Source organism: Mauremys mutica, chromosome 2, assembly GCF_020497125.1.
Source record: "Mauremys mutica isolate MM-2020 ecotype Southern chromosome 2, ASM2049712v1, whole genome shotgun sequence".
NCBI lineage: Eukaryota > Metazoa > Chordata > Testudines > Geoemydidae > Mauremys > Mauremys mutica.
The window spans coordinates 90,173,262-90,188,015 of NC_059073.1; the positions used below are offsets into that span (position 1 = coordinate 90,173,262).

At 40.8% G+C, this 14,754-nt stretch overlaps 1 protein-coding gene across 9 annotated transcripts in view; it reads left to right on the plus strand.

Annotated features, from left to right (window-relative positions):
• PTPRM (protein tyrosine phosphatase receptor type M) overlaps nucleotides 1-14,754 on the plus strand; it is a 726,112-nt gene that overhangs the window by 389,383 nt on the left and 321,975 nt on the right. The window lies entirely within an intron of this gene.

Below are 14,754 nucleotides of genomic sequence, written 5' to 3' on the forward strand. Positions count from 1 at the left end.
TCTTACCTACAGTGCTATCAGTAACACACTCTAGCACGCCACAAGATTTTCACTTCCATCTCCAACAGATACTAAAAAGCAATACCTATCCCAACTTCATCAAACTTGTACTCTAAAATAAAACTTTAACAGTGACATTGTATGCTTTTATATCAATTGTCTCAACAGATTAGCACCATCTAACTATCCCACCTTCCATGTATTTGGGATATTTCTGTAGTCAGTGTTAAGATATTTGATAAGCCTCTTCTGTTCGTTTGGGGGTGGTTTCCCCCCTGGAAGTGAGTGCTGGCATTTGTACCACAGCAGAATTGTCAGACTCAGCGGGTTCAGCTTGGTGCACAGACTTTCAGTTATGGGTAAAAATTTATAAAATGCTTTAGAGGCAAACATTACTGAGGTATGACTGATGTTCAAACAATCAGAACATGAGAAGTAGCAGTGTAGATGGACTAAGTGCAGATGCCAAAGTGTTTTAGATTTTTTGCAAAGAGGGTTACAAAGAAAAGAGAGACACCCTTTTGGCACATTTTCATGGGAGCGATTTTTGAACTCTTATTATTCTCTCTCTGTACCAATTCATTTTTTATCAAACCACAATGAAAAATTAGAATAGTGCCCAAAGTTTATTATCTCTGTTTTTTCCTGCCATTTCAATTATTTCTTTTTTTACAAATAAAGGTTTAAAGCCCCTGTTAAACTGAACACTTCTGATCCTACCTTAAATATGGAGTTGCGACCAAGACTCTGTAATTAATTCTTCACCTTATGTGGCTAAATTCTTGGACTATATTCCACCCACATCCCCCATTCTCTGTCCATAAATTGCATTGATCTTAGTGGAAGTTATGCACCAGCATAGAGAGAAGACTGGACCTTAGAGCAAAGTTGATAAATATAATACAAAAGAATATTCTTCTTCGAGTTGTGTCCCTCTGGGCGCTCCACTATAGGTGTGCTTGCATCTCTGAGCTGCTGATTTGGTAGCAGTGTCTGTTTGGCCCGCACGTGTGCGGTTCCTTGCCTTGTGCCCTGCTATGAGGGTAGTCAGCAGACCCGGGTGAACCCCCCTCAGTTCCTTCTCAACTGCCCCTGGCTAGAGACGGAGCGATTGGCAGGCCATTTGTGACCGTTCTCTTTACTCTCTTCATTACATTTTTAGTAGCTGGTTAATCTCCTTCCTTCTTAGTTGTAGATTTTCTTTATTTTCTCATTTAAAAAAACTTTTAATTTTTCCCCTTTGTTGGGGACCTCTACCCCCATCGGGGTATGGCTGGCTCACTGGGCTTCAAGAAGTGCCTCTCATGTGAGGAGGCCATCCCTGTGGTAGATAAGCATTGTCATTGTATACGCTGCTTCAGGGAAGGCCACGTTCCTCAGTACTATGGTCTCTGTCAACAACATAGACCCAGCTTAGGGAACTGAGACAGAAAATTATGCTGATGGAGGCAGCCCTTCTGCCTTCCCCAGATCTGTGCCAGGAATCACTCCGAAGGTGTGAATCTTCCCCACGGCCCTGGATATCCAGGGACTCTGGGTCGAAGAAATCAGTCACAGACCCCTCATGTAAAGGCTTCTAAAAAAGAGCTACGAGTCCCCAGAGTGAGCCCCAAGCTAGCCAAAAAATATTGCTGGCATGTTCAGTATCGTCAGTACTATCAGAACCGAGACTATCCAAGCATGGTACTCAGCTCACGAGGTTCTGGAGCGGCAGGTACCACTGATGCACCTAAAAACCTGATGAGTGCCCGTGGATAAAGACAGGAGCAGGGAGCACATTGGAAGATGCTGTAGGTACGAAGGTTACCTTCGGCACCATTAATAGTGAGCCACTCAGCACTGGAGTGCTCAGTACGGACAAGATCCCTGACTCCCTCCATACCACTATCAGCACCGGGTCGGTTGGGACCACAAGAGTTTTGGCACTAAAGAGAACTCTCAAAACAGCGCTCCAGTCAGCCCTGAATGCAACTGACACAGCAGCCCACTCCATCTCCACTGTGGTGGTTATGCGGCGAGCGTCTTGGTTGCACTATCTGGCTTCCCTAAGGAAGTGCAAACTGCTATAGAAAACCTTCTCTTCAAAGGCTTCAAACTGTTCACCATAAAGGCTGACGCATCCCTCCATATCCTTAAAGATTCCAGGGCCACTCTCCACTCATTACGGATTTGTACTCTTGAACAAAAGAGAAAGTTTAGTCCACAACCTCAACATAAATCCTTCACTTAGCAATTACCAACCCAGCATTTCTATGACTAGACTATACCAGGGTTCAAAAAAGAACTAAATAAGTTCATGGAGGATAGGTCCATCAATGGCTATTAGCCAGGATGGGCAGGGATGGTGTCCCTAGCCTCTGTTTGCCAGAAGCTGGGAATGGGTCACAAAGGATGGATCACTTGATGATTACCTGTTCTGTTCATTCCCTCTGGGGCACCTGGCATTGGCCACTCTTGAAAGATAGGATACTGGGCTAGATGGACCTTTGGTCTCACCCAGTATGGCCATTCTTATGAATCTCAGAGAAAGAAATCCAGAGACCCATCAGGTTACATCGCAACCATCTACCTCAAAACATCAGTTTGATGTTGGTTGAGGTGTCGACAGACCACTCCCTTCAATCGCTACAGCTGACCAATGCGTTGCATCCATTTGGTTACTGACTTGCCCCATTCAGCAGCAACTGGCGTGGGCTGAGGGATGTGCTGGCTGCAGCTTCCCGCCGCCCCCATTGGCCTGGGATGCTGAACTGCGGCCAGTGGGAGCTGCGATCGGCCGAACCCGCAGACGTGACAGGTAAACAAACTGGCCCGGCCCGCCAGGGTGCTTACTTGCAGAGCTGTGATTATTGCTGGATAAAAAGGGCACGTAGCCAGGATACCCCTCACAATGACCTGAAGCAGCCAGAAAGGCCTCTTGAGATTGCTGGCAACCAGCAAAGTTTACAGCAGCCTTCAGATTGCTTTGATCTTCACTGGATGCCACCACACAGCACCTATGTCCACCTCCCTCCTGGTCTGCACTATGTACTACTCAGTTGCAGCTCATGATCTGACGGGTTTGTATTTCAGACAAATGTGTGTTATTTATTCAGTATGTATAAATAATATTTATTAAATATTAAAGTGTCATATTTTACACATCTATATTGTCTTATAGCTAAAGATTTCAGTGCTCTTTACAAACATGTTAACTTACCCTCTCAGTTCCCTTATAGCGTAGGTAGATTTTATCCCCTTTCTACAGATAAGGAAACTGAAGCACTGACTGATTAAGTGATTTCCCAAATATGGCAGGGCTGTTGCATAGCTTGGGGAGAAAGAATCAGGCCTTGTGTTTCCCAGTCCTGTATCTTAATTTACAAAATTGTCCTTCCAGGTTTCTGAGAGGAATGCAAGGCCTTAATGAATACATGCTGTAAAACTTCAACAATGGTTGGATTTACTCCAGAACTACAGAGATTTGTAGCAGTTATCTTGAAGTTCTTGCCTGGATGATTCTTGCATACATATCCTACGCAGACAGGAGAGAGCCTGTGATCAGAAACCCCTTCTAGTAGAAGAAAAAAAATCATTTGCAACACATGTCAGCAATGTATAAGTTGAAAATAGAGCAAAATAAAAATAGTCCCTTTTGTGAAGTGTTCGTTTTTGTATTACTTTATAAGCGGCCTTTTCCTGAGTAGCAATTACTTTCCATTAGTTTAGTTCAATTGAGAAAAACAGAGTTTAATGGACTTTGGATCGTGGGTCACTGATGATACAAGCAGACAGTTGCCAGCATTATGTAACTGCTTTCATATACAGTCCAGTAGCTCCACTCCACCAGTCAAACCTTGGTGGCTGTGTACGTCTCCCCTTCCACCCTTTCGTCAAACTGTGTAGGGCTTGTGGTCAACCTGGAGCTGCTTTTATCATAATGGTAAATCATCTGTCAGTCTTCAAACTATTAAACTTCCTGCTAACTGTAACCCAGACCTGGCTTCTTTCCTCTTTTGAGGCTTCCAGGGAATTTTTTTTTTAACCAACTGAGTGTATCCCCATTCACCCCCACTTTTCTGAATCTTCCATTGCTGCTTCATGTCTTTCTCTGTCAGGTGTGGTTCTAGAATAAATCCAACCATTGTTCAATTTATTTGACAACACTAAATTTGGAAGGGTAGAAAACACACAAGAGGACATAGCCAACTGCAATGTGACCTGTAGAGATTTGAGCAGTGGAGGTTTCAGACAAGGGACTATTTGGTCTTAATAAATATGAATCTTACACCAATAGGGAGGAAATAACACAGGTTCAAGACTGAGAGTGCGGGACAAGAAGGGCATTACCTAACTAGTGATGCATATCACATGAAAGCAAGCTTATTTTCATCTGTCCTCACGTTCTTTTGTGAATGCTATTTTAATATTACCAACTTTCACAATTTTATCATGAGTCTTAGTATTTTGGTGTTTTTCCTCAAGTCCCAACTCCTAGCATACGTCAACATTGCAATAAAAATCCTATGCCACTGAGTCTCAGAGCCTCATCAGTTGACTCAGACTCGCAGGGCTCAGGCTGCAGAGCTAAAAATAGCAGTGTAGATGGTTGGGGTCAGACTGGAGCCCAGGCTCTGAGACCCACCCCACTCGCTGGAAGTCAGAGCCTGGGTTGCAGTCCATGCCCGAATGTCTACGCTGTAATTTTTAGTCCTGAGGCCCGCAAGTGTGAGTTAGTTGACCCATGCCAGCTTTAGCAGTGACGCGGGTCTCTTATTGCAATGTAGAAATATCCCATGAGTGATGTGATTATATGGGAATCTCAACTTCCATTATTTTAAAGAAGAAAGTTTCTAGCCACCATGGTTGTGGAGAAAGTCTTGAAAACATGACCCCTTAAAAGCTCAATCACCAGAGGCAAAAAAATCCCCAAACCCAAAATGTAATTATTTTTAAAAGTTCATTATTTTTAAGCTAGTATGATTTTTCAAGGCCTGATGCATGATTTTTGACTCCTTGGAGTCGGCAATGCTGCACTAGTAATGGGATGGGGAAAATGATCCACAAGGGCTCTCTTTCATAAAAAGTGGTCTGATACACAGAAGGCAAGGGAAGAAAATTTAAAAAAAATAGTTTTAAAAGGAATTACTGTTCATGTTAATTTTATTTTAAATTTCAGTTAATTGAAGCAGCCTAAGTATTGTAAATATTCCAGATAAAATACCAAAAATACATGTTTTGTTTTTATAAAAATGCAAAAAAATAATACTCTTATCAAATGAGCTGGCCTGAGTGAGGAGTCAGAGTTCAACACTTCAGATCATAGTCTTACTCCCAGTTTTGTTACGGGCTCAGCATAGTCCAAAGACAATGTCTTCCTAGTGGTAGTCTTGGGATGAGGGGTGGGATACCACCTTTCATTACTCTGTAGCTAGTAACCCTCTAGCAAATGTATGCTCCTTGTTTATAGGCTCCAGAAGTTAGACAAGTCCAGTCCTTCCAGAGGATGAGATGTGGGGGAGGCAAAAGGTGTAAAGTGTAAGGGAACCTTAAGGCTCTGAGTCTCAGAAGCTCTTACCCCCAATAAATAAATAAATTTAAAATGTAAGTAGTTGTGGGGAAAGAGCCTTTGCTGTGTAGTGAATGGAAAAGTTATTTTTAATCTCGCATTTTCTGAATCCTTCAGTAATTCTCTCTCATTTTATCTTGTATCTAGATACTTTAAAAAGTTCATATGTAATTACGTAGTAGGGAAAGAAAGAATGTTCTGTTCACTTGTGACATATGTATTTTAAAGCTAAAAGTTTCTTTTATCGGTTGAGCCAGAGAATCCTATTCATTTATCAGTTTTATCCATTTGAGAGTTATTTGTCAAGGCTGATTTCATTCTATATCTCTTGGTTAAGGTTGATTGCACATATTAGATTAGAAAAATTTTAAATATTCTTCCTATATGAGTAGCATTAATTGGTGACATTTTCTCTTTTACATAGATTTATATGACCATGCAGTCCTGTCACTTAGGTTCAATGAAGTCCTGTCTTAAATCCCCAATTTAACTAACATTGCTGTGGATAACAGCTCTGAATTAATTTAGTTTGTCGGTAGCAACAGACTTCAGTGATAGCTAGAACACCCTGCTACATCATCTTCTGACTGATCTATGACACAGCCTCTCCCATTTATTTTTGCACAATATAATAACCTCTGTGTCTCTGCACAGCCAAAAGCCAAATTCATTTACACCAGTGTTTATAATTTGTTTCAGGCGATTTTCATAGTAATCTGAAATGTCGTACCTTAAATTTTAACACACACACACCCAAAAAAACAACCCCAATCGCTGCTGTAATAATTTATTGAAATCAGGTTTTTCTGTTGTTTAATTAGGAGTGCAATATTACATCTTTCACCTTCAGATGCAAGGTGCATACTTTACTGTTAATATTAATGAGTGTTAGCATAGCACCTTGATTTTATACTGTTAGTGTCCATATCATCCAATAGTATAAGTATGTACGAGCCATTTCCATCTCACTGTACACTGTGGTTGGTGCAATATGAGCTTTATAAAACAGTGTATGTTGGCCCAAGAGTGTTCTCAGTATTCCTTAACATGTGGTGAGTTTAAAGATGTGTGCCTAATGAGTGCACAGTGGCAGGGTGTGAATGGCTTTCATAATTATGGACTCAGGGCCTGCATTATCTCTAGTATAACTTGAATGGTGTTCTTTATTTCTAGCTGCTTACACATTTTCCAAAAGCCTTAACGCAGAGGGTCAGCATCAGTATTTGTCAGTCAACAGAGTTGACCCCAAATCCTTGGCTAGTGTAAATCAACATAGCTCCATTGATTTCAATGAATCTATGGCAGTTTACCTGAGCCAAATCTCTACTGAAGACTTGACAATCATACTATGTAAGTGTGTTCTTGAGCAGTGGAGTCACCTTTGTGTTGTAGTAGTTCTTCCTAATTTGTGCTGAGAGAGAATTATCAGTGTCTTTTTATTTCTTGTCGATTTGCGTAGTCACCATGGCACCAGGGGTGCATTTGGGGTAAATTGTCACTGACATACATGTGAAGTGAAAAGTATATGTCTGCACTCCTTTATTTTTCATTTATCAGTTAGACGCCTGTTTCCTTCAAGCAAAAGAAAGAAAACCATAAGAGCACATGCTTGTCTGTCATTCGAACTCTCTAGAATTAGCTTGTCATGAAATGTAAAACTAATGTGTACTTGTAAAAACCACTGCAGCAATCTCTTCACTACTGGCTGATGTCTAAGTAGATTTGGAAATGAAAGGGGTTATTATAAAGTGATTACTGAATAGCTAGGTATGTCATTTTAAACAAGCAGCTAAATTCTCTGTTACAGATTCAAAATGTAATCTTGTTTGTATCATGCATAGTTAAAACCTGATTTTGATTGTAGAGGAGCAATCAAGCAATGGAGGTAATTTGAGAAAAATATATTGAATTATGTTTTTCTTTCATTCTTTATTAAAATACATTAGAATTTAAATGAGTCACTCTCTAAAATCACTATAAAATGGCAATAACAAAATAAATATTAGAGTCACTTGGCTTTGGTTCATATTTAAGTTCTACTATAGACTAAAAAGTCCTCAACAAAATCAGTAGATTTCTGATGGAAGAACACACTGAAAAGAAATGGCATATATGAAAATACTGCTGACTTAAAAAGGGAATTATTGATGATTACACCAATATTTTACGACTGCGAATTTCAGCCTGGAGGACACATGCCTCAGGGGTATGTGCTGCCATGAATTGGAGGATGTGAGATGAAAAAGGTTAGAAAAGCTGTTTCTTGCTGGGATTTTTTCACTGTTTCATGTTTCCCTGTATTGAGCAATTTTGGTGGTATATTATTAGATAGCTCCATTCAGATATAACATCTGTTTTTCGTCAGTAAAGGGCAATCTCAAAAGCTTGCATGCTTATTATGTATTTCTAATGGGCCTTCTATACATGGCTAGACATCTTGGGGAGACCAGGATTCTGTCATCAGATTTCCTGGACTTCCAGCTTCTGGACAAGCTAAACATACTTCAAGAAGAGTCCTCCTTGTGGTATGTCTGCATTAATGCTTCTGGTCCAGGATGGAGAAAAGAATTGCAGAACCGTGTGATGATAAAATGTTTTTTAAACTTTTTTGTTCAAACTCTTTCAAATCTCAAAGGTCAGTTCTCAGGCATAATAAGTGAAGATTCCAGTTGGCTCTTATTTTATGAATTTTACTTATTTTTTCAGTTGGTTTGGCTGAGCCACACGTTTGTATTTTGCCACACTTTCTATCCCCAGATTTTGGGACTGGCCAGTCCTGGGTATATACTGAAAGAAGCCTACGTGGGGTGCTAAATTCTGGTGGGGAGAGGTTTCTAATCCTTGTTCTGAAACTGTCATGCTTTGTGACCTTGAGCAAATCATTTAGTATCTCTGAGCCTCCGTTTCTTTATATATGAACTAGAAGTAATCATATTTCGTTACATCATACAGTGTAGTAGGGGTATAACTAAGTGAAGTTTGTAGATCATTTCGGTGGCAGATGTAGGAATATATTGCAGGGATCTCTGGCTCCCCAGCATAGAGTCCCCACATCAGCAGCAGTGTTGTGAAGGCTGCCCTCATTAGCTATGGGATGGGCAGACAGGAGGAGCTGACCTCTGCTCCCACAGAGCCCTGGTCAGCTAGAGATTTGGCAGGAAATCCCGCCCCTGCTTCCAGCTGCCAACTCTATTCCAACTGGAGGACGGGGTTGCCGTTTTGAGAAGGGATTGTGTGGGTTGCAGGAAGAGTGAGAGTAGTGCTGCTGCTACAAGGACAAAGCAGGACAAGAGTCTGAGCTTGGAGATGGGGCAGTGGCCCAGGGAGAAGCCTGAGCATGTAGTCCTTATGAGGGTTCCCTGCATGTTAGAGGCAGCCACTGCTCTAAAGGAAGGAGGTACCCTAATCGAGGGCTGAGGAGCCAAGGCTGGAGAAACTGTCAAGACTGTTTATGACTGATGAAGGGAGAGTCCTTTGCGGCATTTTTGATTTACGCCATACTCCCGTTAACTAGTTTGTTCATTTGTTTTCCCAATGACCATGGGGCTTCTGTCCATGCTAATAAAGGTGTTGGTATAGCTCTGTGTATGGGAATGATTCCTTAGTGAGTCCCTGCCTCCCCAAATGTGGTAAGAGTCCCTAGCAGAGAGGGATGCTCCCATAACACAGGCCTCCTCTCAGAAGGGTGACCACCCATCCTGAATTCGGCAGATTAGTCCCAAAATGCAGAGTTCAAGTCCCGGTCCCGGTCTGAATGTCTCTGGAACAGCGTTTGTCCCGGATTCCATGTGGCGCCGCTCCACAACTGCACGAGGCTCAGGGGCGGTGCCCATATTTTCTTTAGCCCCTTCATCACCACAAGGCCTCGCCCCCCTGAGGTGCTGGCCAGGCCAGCAGCCGGAGCCTGGCAGTAATAAGAGCTGCCCAGGGAACCCAGGCCATTTTGGGGAGCATTCAAGAGCATTATGAAAGTGAGGCACTTGGCATTAAGGTAGGAGGAAAGGATGACAACTGCATTTCTTCTAGACCTCTGCAGTGAGAATGTTTGAAGCCGTACTTTTTATAGGCATGTGTAAGAAGTAAAATGAGGATCTTGCTTCTGTGTTATGGATTGAGTCCCAGTGATTTTTGTGTGTTCTAGTGGGGAAATGTTGACATAACCATGGTATGTAGCAGCCCACAATAATGGGATTGGTAAAAGTCATAGAATATGTTCACTAACACACAATGATTTGCTGGGTCAGGGAGGTGTGTCTGTCAACACAAAACTCTATCTGGAATGGTGAATTTGGGAACAGTTTTTACTATACTGTGGAATAACAAAAAGAAACAAGTAACCGCTGCTATTTTGCTAAATCAATCCATCTTTTTTGCTCCATATGAGATTCAGCATTGTTAGCAGACTTTAAAAGTCACGTCAAGGAACACTGAAGAATGGTCATGTCATAGAGATGAAGAACAGTGTAATATCCCTTGCCCACACTTTCCAGAGAAGCAGTGATAGGGGATGGAATAACAGAAATCCGTGTAACTGGAGAAACCATGCTGAAGGTTAAGTGGTGAAGACAGAGAGGGGATAAAATAGGTTTGAAAGAGGAATTCTCAGATTTTGTTCTTTACATTTTGGCAAAATAGTCCTAGGTAAAAGAAAAGGAAAATGTGATTTGCCTAGAAGACTGACACTACATTTCATGTTCCTGATCTCTTCAAATAAAAGACACTAATTAACCTCTTTAAGGTAGCACTCATCCTATCTATACTATTAAAATCCTCTTATAGGATGTCTGTGATTAAATAACAGTAATTCTTCCAAATTAATGACCAGATCCTGCAAATCCTTAACTGCCTTCTTTTGTAAGTACTAATCACATGAGTTTGCAGAATTGAAGCCTGTGGCCAGATATTCAGCTTGTGTAATAGTGGTGTATTTCTATTGAACTTAAATAAAGCTATGCCAGTTTACACCAGCTAAAGATATGGTACATCATTTCTCGTCCTGCGTTCTCTGAGCTGCTTTGGCAGATTAAAATGGTGGGAAAACCCAGTTTTCATCGTAAGAGCTGTTAAATCATGTACTATTTTAAACAAAGGAAAGCACTTTTTAAAATGTCTTGTTGATGAACACACGCAAGAATAATTACAGTATAACAATCAGTCCATCACAGTTGAATGTGGTCTTTCATGAAACCATTTTCCCAGGTTTGTAAACAGCTTCAAACAGCATACTTTTCAAGCATGTACAAATTAGAGTAAAGTCAGATTAGAGGAATTGAAAGGTAAAATATTGTACATAGTAATTCAATCCTTGCTGTTGACCAGAGTTTGAAACTCCTCATAAAAATTGAGACTTTGTAAGAAAGAAAGAAAGAAGTTGCTACATTTTAGCAATTGTTACAGGAGATACACCATATTCCCCCGCCTATTGTCTCTGTATGCAAGGTAAAGAGTATGAGTTTTATTAGTAGTATCTGTTTATTTTAATCTTTTTATTTAACTTGTTGAGTTTATCTGAAGAGAATTCTGAAATCTCCATCTCTACTTAGCAACCATCTTCACGGCTACAATGTGGCTCTGATCCAACAAAGGACTAAAGAGCCTGATCTCACTGAAATCAGTGGCAAAATTCCATTGGCTTCAATGATGCAGAGCAAGCCCTTAGAACATATGCTTCAAGTTAAACATATGAGTAGTCCCATGTTTAAAGTTAAGCACCTGCTTAAGTGTGTTCCTGGATCAGGCCACAGTGAGCAGGAGCTTGCAGGATCAATTCAAGACCAAGGCGTCTCTCTGCTTATCACTTCTCCCCCGCCCCAGCCCCCCAGAATTCTAGTATTTGAGTGCCATACAGAGTTTCATAAAATTATGCCAAGCACCCTCTGACACCCAGGGAAGCTTTATTTATCCCCCCCCCCCCGCCGCCCCATTACAGGTAGGGAACAGTGCTTGTGGTGCTCGGGCAAAGGGGCCACTTAATTTCACTGTAGACGTTCGGGCTTGGCCCAAACTCTTGGACAGTCCCACCTTGTAAGTGTGGGGCAGACGTCCGTGCAGGTACTCCATAGGGAAGGCATCCAGTGACCATATAAATGGCCTGGGAAAGAACTTTAAAAGGAGGTGCTGATTAAAGAAACAGAACAGGAGGGAGGGGGTTGAGGCTTCTATGAATGGTATGTCAGGGAGCCAACCACCCCTTTCTTATAGCCCACCTTAAATCTTCTACAAGGATGGTAGGGAGGTCGATGGTAAGGTCCCAGCCATGGAATGGCTGGGGTACCTGGATGAAAAATGAAGGGAGGGCTGGTGGAAGCCCCTGGACAGCTATTGAATGCATGTGGAGTTGGCTGCAATGTACACTTTTAACTGCTGGGTAGTCCCAGACATAATAAATAAATAATAAAGTTACATCCTGATTAAATCCATATCAAGAGTCTCCTGTCCTTCTTTTCAGTAGAGCCAGACAAAATGCTGTTGATGTAATAGGAGGTAAAGTTTGAAATTCCAGAGAAATAAGAAGTGAATTGAACCTGCAATGGAAATTGCTCCTATCAGTCAGTTTCTGCTCCATATTCTCAGGAAAACGATGCTGAATGTAGAAGATGTTAGGATCACTGATTAAATGGGATGCTACAGTGCCAGGGGCTAGAACTGGGCTTGCTGGTCCCACAGGTCAGAGCTGCAACTGTCAGACTTCACTGCTTGATACCCAGCTGAAAGTGGCAGAAAGAGAGCAGTATGAAAAATGCTGCAGGCGCCATCAGGGGAATTGGTAAGAACTACCTGACTAAACTTCAGGCATGACAGACAGTGCACTCCTTAGGGAAGCAATCCTACTCTCTTATCATGAGTCAGTAGACCCAGATTGTCCCAGCTTGCCTCATGATTCATGCCAATGGGGCCTATCATAATAGCCAGAATACTGAGGAACAACATAATGTCAGTTTATCCAGGGAGCTGCAGTGTGAGTAGAAGGGTCTAGCTTTGTAATCTCCACAAGAAGAGTTTTACCAAGTGCAAAGAAAACAAATGTTTAACAATTAGTTCTAGTCTTCTATTTGTGAAACTATAATTAATTACCCTATTATCTAACCCTATGAGATTTATATGTTGCATATAAAACTATAGTAATGGCATGTAAATCTTATGTTGGAAATACTGTATTTGTCTTCTAGTCTAAGAAATGTGGTTTGAATTCTGATTAGCACTGCGAATTATGAAGTTGTCAATTTATGCAATACAGTGTAGTTCTAGGACAATGGCCTTCATGTGCTGCAGGGATCATCAATGCAGCTCTCAAGAGCACAAAAGCAAATGTCACTACTGAATTTCTAATTCGTGCTGTTTCACTTCATTTAAAGTTGGGAATTGACCCATCAGAAAGAGTGAATGTAAAAATCCCATTGAAAACTAAAACAAGATATGATTATCATAAAATCTTAGTTAAGTTGAATCTCAGTTTTACAAAATAGCAGCAAAATTCATCCCCTGATTCCTCTTGGGTTACTGCACCAGGGTGCATCAGTCATTCTCCTAGTACCCTGAATATATTTCACTTCAGATATCCAAAGGATAAAGTGAACACACTTCCACATTATTGGAAGCCATGTGCTGTGCTTTAGGTGTTAGTACCATATAAATGATAGCTCATCTCAATTGATTAGACTTTTCCTGTTGTTATGCATACTTCCACCTTTTCATGTTCTCTGTATGTATAAATATCTCCTGTCTGTATGTTCCATTCTATGCATCCGAAGAAGTGAGCTGTAGCTCACGAAAGCTCATGCTAAAATAAATTTGTTAGTCTTTAAGGTGCCACAAGTACTCCTGTTCTTTTTAAATGAAAATGTTACTTTTAGGTATATACAAGGTAGGGCACCTACCTATTGGTGCTAAGCTATTTTGGATCTTTTGATAGACTAGCTGTTTCCTTTGACCACTGTATACTGGTCCACATTTTAGTTAACAATGAAAAAATTAACCTGACTCTTTGGTTAAAACACAAAGTGAAATCAGACCCTAGTTTCCTTTGGAGTTCAAAAAGTTCTAATCAGCATTTTCTTCTAGTTTCTCATACCTATTGTGTACACTTAGTTGGTTCCAACCACAAATGGCAGTGGAAGTTCCAAAATGTCAAAAGAAATGCTGTTGTTTCAGTATTCCCCGCTCAATCTGAATCAAAATGCTGGAAACTGAGATAGGAATTAAGAGAAGAGCACCTTTTCTCAGGAGATTTCTGGCTAAATTGTGTAGACATAAAAGTTTAGCAAAATGTTCAAACTGTTGGGGGCTTATCCAGACTGATTTTGGGGGCGGGGTGAGGGGAGGTTATTTCTCACTAGTCTTAATGTGGTAGCATACAAAACTTAAACCCAATGGTCCAAATTCACAGCTGGAGTAAATGACCTTAGTCACTGAGTGAAGTGTGAATGGAGTCATACCAGGTTACACCAGCTGAGGATTTGGCCCAGTGAGTCTAGTCACTGGATGTGGGGTAATGTATTATTTAGTTCAATTCATTCTGGTGTCTGGTTGCCAGTTGACAAATGCAATGTGAAACTTATTGGCTGCCTACATTAAAAAATATTCTGCAAAGCTAGTCAAGACTATGTAGTTCATCAGCAATTAATAAATTAATATCTGAAAGATTTAAAGGAACCAGGGGTTATCTATTTTTTCACAGCAATAAAAAGTACGAAGAAAAAAACATTGAGATCTTTGTAGGTTATACAGAGAGCATGCAATATCTTAACACCTTTTCTTGAAGGAGTTAAGAGAGATGAATAATATCTTTGAAGAAATATATTTAGCATGCAGGGATCTTATTAACAGGTAAAAATGATGAAATTTTGAGGGAAGTGTTTAGAACATTCTTGGTGAAAACATGTTGATTAATAAACATAAGAGAGGGAAGGTGCATATTAATTTGTTTATGTATGAGAGGTTTCTAGCTCATTAAAACTCTTCTGAGCATTTAACTAGTGAAGCAATAGATAAAGCTAGACATTGGCTTTAATCTCATTGAGGGCTCCGATATGAAAAAAAAGATTATTGTTAAATATGTGTAATAGCTCCACTAATGATGTGTTTTGCATAGATAGTTAATTCACTACAAATGCAGGGCAAGTGCAGGCCAGCATAGTGCTGTTCTGTGATGGAAATTTGGGTTCATTTCCCATCCCAATCTCTCATTGCTTGTGCCAGTGTGAGTG